Source organism: Falco rusticolus, chromosome 16, assembly GCF_015220075.1.
Source record: "Falco rusticolus isolate bFalRus1 chromosome 16, bFalRus1.pri, whole genome shotgun sequence".
In the NCBI taxonomy this organism is placed as follows: Eukaryota; Metazoa; Chordata; class Aves; order Falconiformes; family Falconidae; genus Falco; species Falco rusticolus.
The window spans coordinates 6,258,350-6,272,231 of NC_051202.1; the positions used below are offsets into that span (position 1 = coordinate 6,258,350).

General features: G+C 49.5%; 1 long non-coding RNA gene across 2 annotated transcripts in view; it reads left to right on the top strand.

Moving 5' to 3' along the window:
* LOC119158235 overlaps nt 1-13,882 on the top strand; it is a 52,788-nt gene that overhangs the window by 16,796 nt on the left and 22,110 nt on the right. The window contains exon 3 of one of the 2 annotated variants that reach the window (XR_005107809.1): nt 300-9,788. The exons of the other annotated variant lie outside the window; for it this stretch is intronic. This is a non-coding gene — a long non-coding RNA (uncharacterized LOC119158235). Of the gene's footprint in view, nt 1-299; nt 9,789-13,882 lie in introns of those variants that run through there. 2 annotated transcript variants of the gene reach the window in all.

Genomic DNA, 13,882 nt, shown 5'->3' on the forward strand with positions numbered 1-13,882 from the left:
TGTGATGGAACCAGAACAGTGGCATTTTGCACAGAATGAAATGCAAAGGAGAGAGTGGCATCTTTTAAGGCACCAAGTGAGGACTGGGAAAGCTCAGCAGCAGCACCTGCGTACCGAAATCTCTCTGCTCCCCATCCTGGCTCGGCAGCCAGGCTTGAGCTCTGCATCACTTCTGCTCTACTGCGAGCATCGGTGGTCTCTAGCTGTGATCAGCGAAGGGAAGGATAGAGACCAGTCTACACTGATTGCTGTTTTTCTTTCTTCTCCAACTGTTACCTCTTCATTTTTTCACTCCCCAGAGCCTTCTGCTAATCCTCCAGGCATGCCTCGCAAGCTCTGCTGCTTCCACGGTCCAACTCTTCCTGCTTTGCAGCAGCTCTATCAACAGTAATAATGAAAACAAATGCGTTCTTCCCTCTACTCAGTGGCCCGTCAGCACAAGCCAGTGAGATCTCCCGGGAAGCCAGCTGGCAGGACAGCTGCAGGTTCTGCTACCTTAGTTAGAGAGATCAGGCACCCAGTTGTGGGACAGGGCATCGACCTGCCCTTTCCAGCCCTGAAGGCGTCCTCATCCTCCTTGGCTACTGGGCTTATCCCTGCACAACACAAACCAGCTGATGGACCTGGGAACTGCCGTGTTCCTGACTCTCTTTTGTCCTGTGAAGATACAAAGGAGTTAACCTTTGCAGGAGGCAAAGATTATTGCTTCTAGGTTGCTCTGTCAGTGAAGCAATGCAGCATTTATAGTTCCTGGCTGTAGTTAGACCTCTGAAAGATACAGCTGCTACTCAAAGATCACAGGTAGCGCTCATCCATCACCTGGAGACACAGTAAAGGGAGACAGGCCAATCTGTAGTAAGCAAGTTTATTTCATCTCTCCTGACATCTATAGATTAGGCAGCTGCCAAGAAGATACAATAAGGTGCTTCACCAGGAGTTACTTTCTGAACTCATCAGGAGTCGCTGAGGAGATGAGCACACACTGAGAAGCTGCTGCTGGTCCCTGTCCCAGTGGTCGCATCCTCACTGACGGAGGAGAAACGCTGAACCTTTACCATGTGTCAGACCTGGGTTAATACACCCGGATTTCTGGCTCAGTAGCAATGAACAGAGCACATGGGACAAAACTCTGTTTTCAGTAACGTGGAGAGCATGGAGGGTTGTCTGAAACACCAACTATTGCCTCTGTCAATAAAAAAAAACCAACTGATTTTTGCTCTGACCTACTACAGCGAGTAGATCCTGGGAAGAGCAATGTACCACCGAGTTTTGATAGTATTTGGCTATTGGAAAGGAGCAGATTATGAGGAGTATTTAAAAACCTCTGTTGGTGGGAGCTCTCAGGCCGCCCTGGCAGACCCACAAAAACCAGGTCACCCACCTGCTCCCACCTTTGGGTGAGCAGCCTTCCTAGTTTGGGGGAAGAAGTTCAGGGGTTTCCCTCAACAATAGTATTTCCGTGGCCTCGAAGTGCTGATTAGGCTGTGCTGTCCACGTAGGGCACAGAAGGGAAGGAGATGGGAAAACCCCACAACCTGCTCCTCCAGAGGCACCGTGTAAAATATCCCCCTGGGATTTCCCCCCACTAGGGAGCTGACCCGCTCTGCTTAGCCTGGCCCTGAGGATCTCCTAAGCCTCCTTTTGCATTTGAACCATATCAAGAGGCCAGGAAAAGATTTGGACATGGTGGTCATCTTAAGGTGCAATTTCTCCTGGGATGCCTTGACAGAACATCTCAGGAAAGATGGAAAAGAGAGCGCATCGCCAGGCAGCATCCCAGTGGCTCACAGACGGAATGCTATCCACTGCTCGAGGGGGCACAAATCCATTTCTTCCGTTTTTTTATTATTTTTTTTATCTGGCCCTGAGGGAAGAAAGGAGAAAAAAAGGACAGTTTCCCACGTGTCTCCATCACTCCAGCAAACCAGTCTGTCTAGGTCCACGGTGACTTCACTCACGTTTTCAGGCTCAGAGCCAGATGTTTCTATCCAGACCATCCATAAGTTTTGGACGGGAAGCCACAGTGGACAAGGCGGTTTGTAGCTGTTGAAGGCTTCATCATAAGGTGTCAGTGTTAAGCCTTCTGCTACCTCATCCCCTGCCAGAAAAATAATTTCCTTGGTGCCTGATTACCGGATTGGCAAAACCGCAGGGGCAGTTCAGGGACGGCAGCAGCCCGTGCAGGCCAGCGCCTTTACAGAGCCTTTCCATCTTGCACTGAGCTGAGCTCCATCAAAATTAATTGGGTCTGAGGGGTCAAGTTTTGCAAACACGTTTAGGTACAGTTAGATATCCAGTTCCAGGAGCTGCCTGTGAAAAACTCACCTAAGGCTTCTCTGAATCCTTAGGTACTGAAATACTTTTAAATACTCATTCCAAAATCCTGAATCCTGCAGTCAGACAGAACACTTGAGCTGTCATTTGCAAATCCTGTTTTTCCCTAATAATGGGATTACTGGAGGAGTTTGGCAGTAGCTTTGGGAAGAGTCGGTCTTTCCTATCTGTACTTTCATCTTTTAAATTGGGAGCGGGATCTACAGAAAAATCCATCTTATTGAAACAAACAAAGCCGATTTGTGAGAAGAAACTGAATCAATTTCCATTACCACCCTGTACACAAACCAAACATGACAAAGGGATTCACACAGCTCAGTCACATTCAAGTGACATTGAGTAGTTTGCTGCTCTGTGGCTTGCATGCCGTTTCAAAGGCTGTGTTTGCTCCCCTATGGTTTAATAGCAATTTTAGGTAACCTTGTTCCTTGTGTGGTGGCTTTACATCTAAAATGTTTGCAATGCCTGCTGGCAGCATCACCTGAGAGATGGCTGGAAACGTTGCTTAATTCTGGTAGGACACATGGTGGCATTGAGCAGCAGCAGAGGTCACCAGGAAAAAGGAATTGGAGTGAGGTTTTCAGGGTTTTGCAGGAGATGCGGCCAGGCTGCCTTTCTTGAGGGCTGCTGGAGGATTAGGCTGATGTTACAGATACAGGGATCAGCTCCCTGAGGAGCTGCTCAGGAACGTAGGATGTCCTTTGCCAGACAGAGGCGGAGCTGTCTGGGAATGAGAGAGGAATTAACACCAGGAAAGCTGTGAGGGTTTCCCCAGGTCGAAAGACAGGTTCCCAAGGAAACTCCAGCACGTGCCCGTGTGACAAATCTGCTGGGACATACGTGGCATCCGCGGTCTGATGTCTTCACTGCAAGCCTGGAACACACGGGCAGCAATTGCTCGCGCTGCCCCGGCACAGCAGGAGCGGAGATTAGCGGGCATTTCCCAAAGCTGTTTTTCTGGCAAGCCCGATTCCCCAGCCCCTTCTGCGAGAAAGCTTCACAGATTAAGGAGGCAGTGTGCCTCCCTCATCGGTGCCAGAAGGATTCACGTGAGGCAGAAACAAGCAAACTGCCTTGCCAAAGAGGGAGGAGAAAGCATGGAAATTATTTTCAATCTGTGTCTTTGCAAGTGCAGGGAAAGGCTCCCACTGCTCCGCATCCGTGGAGTTGCGCACTGCCAGACTCAGGCCAGCTTCTGAAACTCTGCTGGTTAGCATGCTGAGCTAAAAAACATGTTAAGCATCTTGTAGAACTCTTCTCTGAAAGAAAAAGAAATGTTTTGCTTTCTCCTGTCAAATTGTAACCCTGTCTTGAGAGAGAAATGAATGTGTTTTGGCACACAAAGAGGTCAGGCTGCGTTTTGGTGGCACTGTTCACACTTTGTCCCTGAAACAGACTGAGCATTTGGAAGAGCAACACAATTTATTACTGAACGCGAGGATGTGAAGAACATTTGGGTTTAACCTCTCCACCAACAGACGTTTTAAAATACTCCTGGCAAGCTGTTCCTTTCCGATAGCCAAATACTGTCAGAATTCGGTGGTATACTACAGGACTTACTCGCTGTAGTAGGTCAGAGCAAAGATCAGGTCAAGTGGTCCCTGGACAAGGGGCAATAGCTGGTGTTTCAGATAACCTTCCATGCTAAAAACAGAGGATTTTGTCCTTACATGGATGCAGGGGTGGCTGGAGCCTGGTGGGAGCCCTGCTCAGCATCCTGCCCTGCTCAGCGTGGGAGCACTCGCACCGTGTCCCACGAAGGTGATACAGGCACCACCACGCCTTTGGCTTTGCTCAGTTGAGCTGGTGCCTGAAAGGAAAATAAATGGAGTGATAGGAGAAAGAGTGCAGAAGTCTTCTGCTCTCTTTTCCCTTGTTTATTATCACCTCCCTTTAACACCCCCAAGCTGTCCTCAGGAAACCTGTCCTGTCCTCCACCACCCTGCACAGCTTGGCGAGCAAACAGGGCACCAGTTCAAACTCCAAAAGTAGCTGAAAGCCAGCAACACGTGGGCTTGCTAATTATTTAGAGCTTAAATAAAAGTTTGGCCTCTTCAGGCAGCGCTGAGGGCAAGGTGGATGCCTGCTCACCCTCTCCTCCTCCTCTGAGGTTTTTAGGTGCAGACCATGGCATGTATTTCTAGTGTTGCTGGGCTATAAAAAGAAGGGTGTGCATCACCCCATGGCTCCCTAGGGGTCAAGGGATCAGATTGGACATGACGCCCAAGACAGGCTTATGCAGCCAGACATCACCGCTGCTTCACCACCGCCAGGACCCCACAGCACCGAAGAGGGTGAAATACCTGCTGTTTGCAGGTGGGTAGGAGGCATCTCCAGGCTGCTTCAGCATGTGAGTGGCAACAATCCAATACTCTCCGTGAGCCAGGCAATGTTGCCGGTTTCTGCCATCGTCGTGCCTTTAGGACCTCACCCAAGCCTGCTTCAGAGGCAGAGGGACTAGAGGTCACTGGGCATTTCTGTGTCCAGTATGGTCTCTGGGGGCAGGGACCCCAAAGCACAGGTAGCTCAGGGAGTGCATTACATGAGCTGTGTCTCTATTAAATGCAGTTTCGTGTGTTTTGGGACCACCTAGGGCTCTGTTACGCATCCCACTGCTATCCTGGCCTGGATCTTCAAAGCCCTCTTCCAGAAGGCACAATAAATTTCAGCTAAAGGTGTGGAAACAAGCCTCTTGCACCATATTTCTTTGAGGTATTTCAGAGATACTCGAAAATGGAGCTGGGATTTAATCTGAAAAAGGTAACAGTATGAATGTACAGGTCACCCTTGTAGAGCTCAGCAGGTGGGACTTCAGCACGTTACTTTCCCTGTAGCAAGCTGAGTTGTCTTTTATCCTTCTCCTCTGCAGAGGAGATGCTGCCCCCCCCCCCCCTCCTTCCAGCCTATCCTTCTCAGTAATGCACTGTAACCCATGACCCCTCGGATAAAAGATGAGAATACTAATTGCTTGGAAACACTCCACGGAAAGTGGACGCTAAGTGGACTAATGCTGAACAGCAATGGAAATTACAACGTGGACATCATCAGAATCCATCACAACTAATGAGATTAGAGTGGCTACCACAAGAATTCGTAATGATCTACTCTGGGCCCCAAAACTTTTGTCAGTGCACCTGAGCCATGCTTTGCTCTTCTCCTGCCCTCTACTTGCACACTTTGAAGAGTACAGACAAGGGAGGACCCCAGAGGCCTTTCATCCTGCTCTGTACCTCACTTAAACAACCCTTGTTTCTGATTGTATGTAGACACAACAGCAATGGCAATGACTTCATAGCACCCCCCCCACCCCCCGCAATGAATAAATCATCCTAATCTCAAGGCAAAGTTAGCACAACCATCCACTGTGTCATTTCCATGAATCACAGTGATAAAGGGCCATGCTTGTTGAGACATTGCTTATGCAAATGCAATACAGCACTAATGAATGTAAGCAAAGTCCTACAGTGCCAGGACAAGGCAAGCTTGTGCCAAAACTCCTAGGAAGCAGCTGTTGCTTTGTTCAAAGGAATAAGTGATGAGCTGGGGCAGAGAGGCTCTCAGGAGCCTGGGACTGCACTATTCAGTTATTTCAGATCCAGGATTATGGTCCTTATCGTTTAGGGACATACTTTCCTGACAAATATTTCTGATTTATAAGCAGCGAAGCCTCTCTCTGAGTTCCTGGAAATTGCGATAGGGGAAGGGGGTATTCTGAACCAGGGTGATCCAGAGTTCAGTTCCTTTGCCATGAGATAGCAGTGTAAGGGGAACGCAGCGTAAGGTGCTGGAAAGCACCCACAGGGCTTTGGATTTCCTTCATTATTCTCCAAGGATTAATGCAATTTTAACACCTCACAGAGCAGGGCTTTGCTGTGGAAGTATCTCTGATTTCCAGCAGATCTCACCGTTATTGTCCTGTGCTGGTAATTTGGTACCTTGATGTTATTGTTCGTATTCTCTAGAAACCCATAAAGGAGGTGGTGAGCCAAGCAAGGGTTCGTCCTGCGGTGCTGGATGATTTATGGGCAAAGGGTAAGAAAAGGCCCTGCCACAAACAGCCAGAAGGGCCAGATAGCTGCGTGAGAGATAGGAGAGCAGAGGAAGGCGGAACGATTTCCTCAAGGTCACACAAGTCACAGCACAAGGCCGGGAATAGGCTCCATGACTGACAGGGAAGCACAGTGCATCGTCCTGCTGATGCAGGAGTCTCTGATAACCCTGACTAACACACCACATGAAGAAATTATTTCATGCTCTGGAATTCTCTGGCACCAAGTATCAGCCAAAAAAGGTCTAACACAATGAATGTAACTCAATATACGGCACCAAAGGTTTTCTGTTACCAATAGGTGCCAAGCACAATTGATTTTCATTTACAGTTTCTTCCTTTGTTAGATGATGTCATGGATTATTTATGTCTGAAAGCATTAAAAGGTACAAAGCACTTGATGAGTCATTGGGAAAAACAGCCTTTAAGCCTAGCTGGTGCAAGAAGAAAGGACCATAAATTCCCTAGCCTCGGTGTCTCCAAGCAGTTGCATTGCTCTCATACAGTGAATGCAAGGAGAGCAGCTCTCCCACCATGCCCAAGTCATGCAACCGAGCGGCTGGTACTTCCCTGCCTGGTATTTGGGTTTCAAAGCTGACCAGTGCCACTCACGGCTCCACAAACCAGCCCCCGAACGCACCTCGGGCCGCTGCTGTTCCACTGTGCCCCAGTGGGCCAAGGCTGTGCTGGTCAGCCTGCCACTGAGCCGGGGACGGGCGTAATTTTCTAATTAAAACACTACTGGAGTGTTGGACCTACTAAGGTCTGCACATGCTGGTACCCCAAAACAAAGTTCTGGATTGCATGAGGTAGATGCAATCCCCCTCTGCAGCCACAAAACAAAGCCAAACCATGTCTCAGGCGCACGGATAAAGGGCTTTTGAATGGAGAAGGATGAATCACATGCCATTTCACAATTAGCACTTTAATTCTGAACATTAATTAGGGCACTAGTGTTTGGAGAGTTTAGTTCTCATCGACCCACTTACATTGTTCAGAGGAGGCCTAAAGAGATACTGGGGTCTGCAAAGAAACCCACAGGAAAAATGACAAGTCGGTACCAGCTGCAGCCCATGAGCTGGTGATATGGGAAATGCTTCACATAAAAAAAGACCTGCTTACTAGAGCATGGGAAGAAGCAATATTCCAGTTACAATACCATGCCACTAAGGAAATACAGGCACAAGGATTCACGTGGTTTCACATGCAAGGCACAGGGATAGGCTACAGATGGGAATCGGCTGCCCGGCACTATTACAGTTATCTTATTGAGCTCTAACATCCTTTGAAAAGAACATTATTCTTGTGCAAGAGGAAAAAATGTTACTTATTTGGAGGTGTAAACACGATAACTGAAGCCAAAAGCCTGTAAAGAGGCTTGGATGTGAATTCATTATGAATACGCTCTGATGAAATGAGATTTACTGGCTCTTCTTTACATAAGGAAGTAGAATGAAATCTGGAAATAAAAACAGATGGAGATCAGCACATCCCAGCCATAATGCAAACAGGAGTACTACTAAGCACTAGCTACAGGTGAAGCAACAAATGTATTTATCCTGAAGAATTAGAGTATGTGAAAACACCTGCTGCTTTCCAGGAAGATAAAAGCCAAGAGAAGATAATTCCTCCCAGGCCACAAAACGAAGCGAAATTACATAGAAGTCAGCTAAAAAATACACCTCCATCATGGCTACAGCAGAGTGATCTTGATCATGTTTTGAGGACCACGTTGTATGTCAGCCAGAAGAAAGCAAGGACATCCCTGCAGCAGGAGCATCCAAAGGAGGGTTTGGAATACAGATGGAAGGTGAAGTTTTGCAGGTTGAATGGGAGATTTAGGGAGCAAGGAGGACTTTACCAGGTCATGCTTGCTACAGCCTTTCTAGCATGTAAACGTGGACCTTCCTCTTTCAAGTGTCTCATCTCAGCATGGGGGAGGCAATATGTCTCGCTCCCTCCCCTCTCCCAGGCAAGAGCTCAAACCCTGAAAATTTGCATCAGAGACCACTGCTGGAAAACACACAACAGACTGGAGAAGGCATGGGTGCCATTTATTTTCCTTTATGTAGGGAAAAAAAAAAGCTGCTGTGGAGAACAGGGTCCTATTACTCAGTACTCTGCATGGTGTTTGACTTGATTTAAGTGGCAGAAACCTTAATTAGGGCTCTAAACAGGCTTCCTAATAGTGCAGTTCAAACTACCGGGGAAGGAACATTTGTCTGGTCAAAGCAAACAGAATTTGATTAGTTTCTGTGAGGGACCCAGGGAGTGAAACAGGAATGTCAGAGAGGAGACACGAAGTCCAGCAGGACACAGCTGGATTATTCCTCTCATACCCTTTACATCTTTTAAAACATCTGTCCGGACTGCAGCGAGCCTTGTAGCCTACAGATGCAAGTGATAAACTGCAAGTGAAGTCTGTGGAAGAAATGGAAATTGCAAGCTAGATTCTCCCTGGGACCCAAGTCTGCACCAGAGCAAACCCTTCAGCTTAAAAGCATTATTTCAGACTCACGAAGCTGTAAAAGAACTGGGGAGAAGATCTTAGAAGCAAAATTATCCTGGATCATCATAGAATAATTTAGGTTGGAAAGACCTTTAAGATCATCAGGTCCAACCACTAACCCACGTCCCCAAGTCCCCACCTCCAGGGATGGTGATTCCTCCGCTACCCTGGGCAGCCTGTTCCAGTGCTTGACCACCCACGGTCATCTACGGAGGCAAAAAACATGCAACGTCAGAGCTGCCCGGTTCCAAACATCTGTTTGGAAAGGCTTTTTGGACACATGCATTTTATATATGGCCTTTAAAGCTTTAGCACTGACTATGCACAATAACACATCCCAGAGCATCTGTTGTTCCCCCAGCCCTGCAGCAAGCCATGCGGGGAAGCAAGCAGAGGGATAACACTGCCTGGCTGCACAGCTGGGAAGAGTAGCACATGGGTAGCAGAAGGCCACCAACTGATACGAATCCAACTACGTGGCGTGGAGATGAAGCTGACGTGAAAAACAGCTTTTATGAAGAAATTGTGTACTTGAACCATCATTTATAGGTTGCCTTTGATTTATTTTGATTGTGGCGGATACCGGAGCGGTGCATGGAGGAGCAGCAGCTGTGGGACATGCATGGGACATGCAAGGGACACACGTGGACAAGTCATTGGCTTGTCTGGGCAGGGGGTGTTCCCTGAGCAGCTGACCCCAGAGCTGCTGATGGGCTGAGGCAGCGAGGGGCAGAGCCTGCATGGCAGCGTGGGAGGTTTAAGCAGCTGAAAACCATCAGCCCAGCTGGTGGCAATGGACCAGCCCCTGTACCTCCCAGCAGGCAGCATGGTACCACCCTTCCAAAAGCAGTGTCCTCTGCTGCTCCTGAGCTCCTCGCACCCGGTACGGCCGGCGCAGCTCCAGGCAGAGCTCCTGCTCGAGCGTGTGGCCGCCCAGGATTCCGGCTGCGGGATGCGCGGAGGCATATTGATATCTGGCTCCAGGACTGGTGCCTGCACCAGAACTTTGGGGCTTTAAAGCATGGAAGAGCCTTAGAGGCGCAAGGTATGCCGGGGCCTGGTGGGATGGGGAGAGCATGTCTTTGGGTATAAGCTGGCGGGACTGATTGAGAAAGCTTTAATTACTAATCAGTGTGGGAAGGGGACGCCAGCAGGACTGCAGTAGGTAAGCCAGGGGTTGGTGTGGCGTTGCCCGAGGCTGGTGGTGGTAGTGGGGATGTGTATGCTGCTCCTGGGAGCATGGGGGGCTCAGGGGTGTCTCTGAAATGCTTGTATGCCAGCGCATGCAGTATGAGAGAAAAACAGGATGAACTGGAAGCACTGGTCAGCTCCCAGAGCTTAGGGTGTTGTTGGTATTAGTGGTATTGCTGGAAGGAGTCCCACAACTGGAGTGGTGGGATGGAGGGCTCCAGGCTGTCCAGGAGGGATGGGGAGGCAGAGCTGTAATGCCAGGCACCAGTATAAACTGGGAGAGGGTCGGCTGGCCAGCAGCCCTGTGGGAAGGGCTCTGGGGGTGCTGGCTGGCAGCAGCTCAGCAGCAGCCAGCAGTGAGCCCTGGCAGCCGGGAGCACAAACCGCAGCCTGGGGTGCGGCGAGCCCAGCACCACCAGCCTGGCAGCGAGGGGCTGATCCTGCCGCCTCCCGCGCTGTGCAGCCTCACCCGGAGCACCGGGTGCAGGGCTGGGCCCCACCGCTTCACAGGGACGTGCAGGTCCACGAGCGCTTCCAGAGGAGGGCACCAGGGCTGGGGCAGGGCTGGAAGGCACGTCCTGGGGAGCGGCTGCGCTTTGGGCTTGTCCGGTTTGGAGAAGAGGAGGCTGAGGGGTGACCTGGTCACCCTCTGCACCCTCCTGGGGGGGGACGTGGAGAGGCGGGCGCTGAGCTCCTGTCCCCAGGGTCCCGTGCCAGGACACGCGGGAACGGCCCAGAGCTGCACCAGGGAGGTGCAGGCTGGATGTAGGGAGCATTTCTTCATGGAGGGTGGTCAGACACTGCAGCAGGATCCTGGGGAGGCGAGCGATGCCCTGGGCCGGTCCGCGCTCACGAGGCACTTGGGCAGTGCCCTTAATAACGTGCTTGGAGCTTTGGGTTAAGTAGCTGGACTAGATGATGGTTGTACATCCCCTGCAACAGAACTGTTCTAGTCTGGGTTTATTTCTTTGGGTGAAGGCACTGCAGCCCTGACAGAGGAAATCTTATTGAAACAAGCACTTGTCACATGGGGGTGACAGCTGGGGGGAATGCAGGTTAAATTGGTGGTCTTCTGGTAGAAGTAGTGGCAACTCTTGCCTCTGTGGCTTGTGTAAGCTAGAGGCCTCTTCATAAATGCGCAGCTCCGCATCTTTCTCAGTCTTAAAATAAAGATTTGCACTTGGTGGTTCAGTTCTTTCTCTCTTTCCCAAAGTTTTTTGTATGATCTTGGTCTGGAAAGGGAAAAATGAACAAAATGGTGTATCTGATTTTCTGTCTCCAAGCACCTAGATACCAATGCAAACAGGGCTGTTTATTTTACAAGTGCCTGTACACATAATATTAAAATCAAATATTGGTTTTGCAGTAGAGACTCATCATGGGATAGTTTTGGGGTTTTTTTTACTTGATAAATAGCTGGGTTTGTGTGGGGATTCGTATCAGGCTCCATACAAACAAAACTGAAGTAAATATTTGCCCATCTGTGGTGGGATGACCCTGGCTGGACCCTAGGTGCCCACCAAGGCTGCTCCATCACTCTCCTCCTCAGCCGGGCACGGGGGAGGAAATATAATGAAGATCTCATGGGTCGAGATCAGGACAGGGAGGTCACTCCTTAATTACTGTCACAGGCAAAACAGACTCGACTTGGGGAAATTAGTTTAATTTATCCTACTCTGATTTGAATGATAATAATGAGAACTATAAATCAAAACTTAAAAATGCCTTCCCCCTAATCCCTCCCTTCTTGCTGGGCTCAACTTCACACCCCATTTCTCTCCTTTCTACCCTGGCGCAGCACGGAGGACTGGGATGGGGCACGATCAATCCATCACACTCTGCCTCTGCTGCTCCTTCATCCTCACACTCTGCCCCTGTCCCCGAGCGGGGTCCCTCCCACAAGAGACAGCTCTCCATGAACCTCTCCATCGCGAGCCCTTCCCACGGGCTGCAGCTCTTCACGCACTGCCCTGGGGGGTCCCTCCCAGGAGGTGCAGCGCCCCAGGCACAGCTGGTCCCAGGGGTCCCCCTGGGGGCACAAGTCCTGCCAGGGGCTGCCCAGGGGTCACAGCCCCTTTGGGCATCCCCCTTCCCCAGTGTGGGGTTCTGCCTGGGCTGCAGGAGGGGGGATCTGCTCCCCCGTGGGCTCCATGGGCTGGGGGCACAGCCTGCCTCGCCAGGGTCTTCATCACGGGCTGCTGGGGCATCTCTGCTCCGTGCCAGGAGCCCCCCCACCTCCTCCTGCCCTGACCTGGGGGGCTGCTTTGGTGCAGTGTCTCTCTTCTCTTCTGCTGTAACTTGCTGCAAAGGTTTTTTGCCCCCTTCTTAAATCAATCATCCCAGTGGCACTCCCACCATCGCCGATGGGCTCAGCCTTGGCTGGTGGTGGGTCCTTCTGGGAGCCGGCTGGCGTGGGCTCCATCGGGCATGGGGGGAGCTTCTGGCACCTTCTCACAGCAGCTCCCCCCCATAGCCCCCCTGCTACCAAACCTTGCCAGGCAAACCCGACATGCCAGCTCAGCTGGGGTTTTGCCTGCGTCTGCAGTGCCTCTTGAAATGGGAGGAATTGGGCAACCTGTTGTGGTCTTCTCCTTGGAAGTTCGTATCCATGGGAGCACGTGGATAGCCGCAGTCTGGGGCAAGCAGCACAGCGAATTCCTGCGCTCACCAATGAACAACCAAGGAACAAAAACGGGAAATGGGCAAAACTGAAATCACCAACGCAGCTGCCTAGAATGGTGTGTTTCCAAAATGCTCCAGTTCCTCTCTGAGCCAGGGAAAAGATGCTTTTGCTTTTCTCCTACTATTGTTTCTTTTTTAAACCGGAAAGAATATGCGAGTACCTTGGAGACTTTTCACTCTTCCTGACACTGAGTGACATACGCTTTTTTGAGTTCTTTGTACAAAAATTAGCAGCAAAAGGGTTTGATAATTGTCTTAAAATACCAATTTACTAAAAGTCATGGACCTTCATGTCAATAAAAAAAAATGGAGCTTAAGAGCCATTTGGCCTTTCTTTAAGGGTCACTGTATTCCTTGTTCTAAATGAAAAACCCAAGTCCCTAGAGGAACCTCAGGTCTGCAAAGAAATGGGCTGGGATTTAACTATGGGAGGTTGCAAACAGAATCTGTTGCTGCCCTAAAACTGAATTTTTGCTTCTTGATTCCTAAAGATTACATCCATTAGGCTTTCTCCTCCCACTCTGCATCTATTTTTCTATACTCGGATATATAAATACAGTTACTATTTTAACTGCCTTTTCAATACAAATGTTGCCAATTAGCCAATGTTTTGCCCAATGCCTGGAAAACATAAAATCAAAATATTCATCCAAATCCACATATGGCCAGATCCTCAGTTGGTGTCAATGCTTGCAGCTCTGCTAATTTTTTTGGAGCTGGGCCACTTTATGCCTGCTAAGGATATAGCTCAGTAGAATCCAACTGACTGACTCTCCTTGGCTTCTCCAAGATCTAGATCTGGACCATTGTTATTACAAATGCTTTAAAAAATCTGGCGTATGTTAAGTGTTGGGATTGCTACTCTGGTAAACAATCATGTGTTGGAATATTTTTCTACTACCTCAGACCCCATGAAGCAGAAAATGGAAAGCCTGTACTCTCTCCTCCTGTTTATATTGGGACCAATAATGCTAATTTTCAAATGTAATTTAACATATGTCTGAAAGTTGCCTGACTGCCCCAGCCAAAAATTGCAATTGGCAGCTCCATTTCCTGGCATGGCTGAATTCAGAGCGGACCATCTCTGCAGATCAAAATATAAAGCAGCATCACTGGTG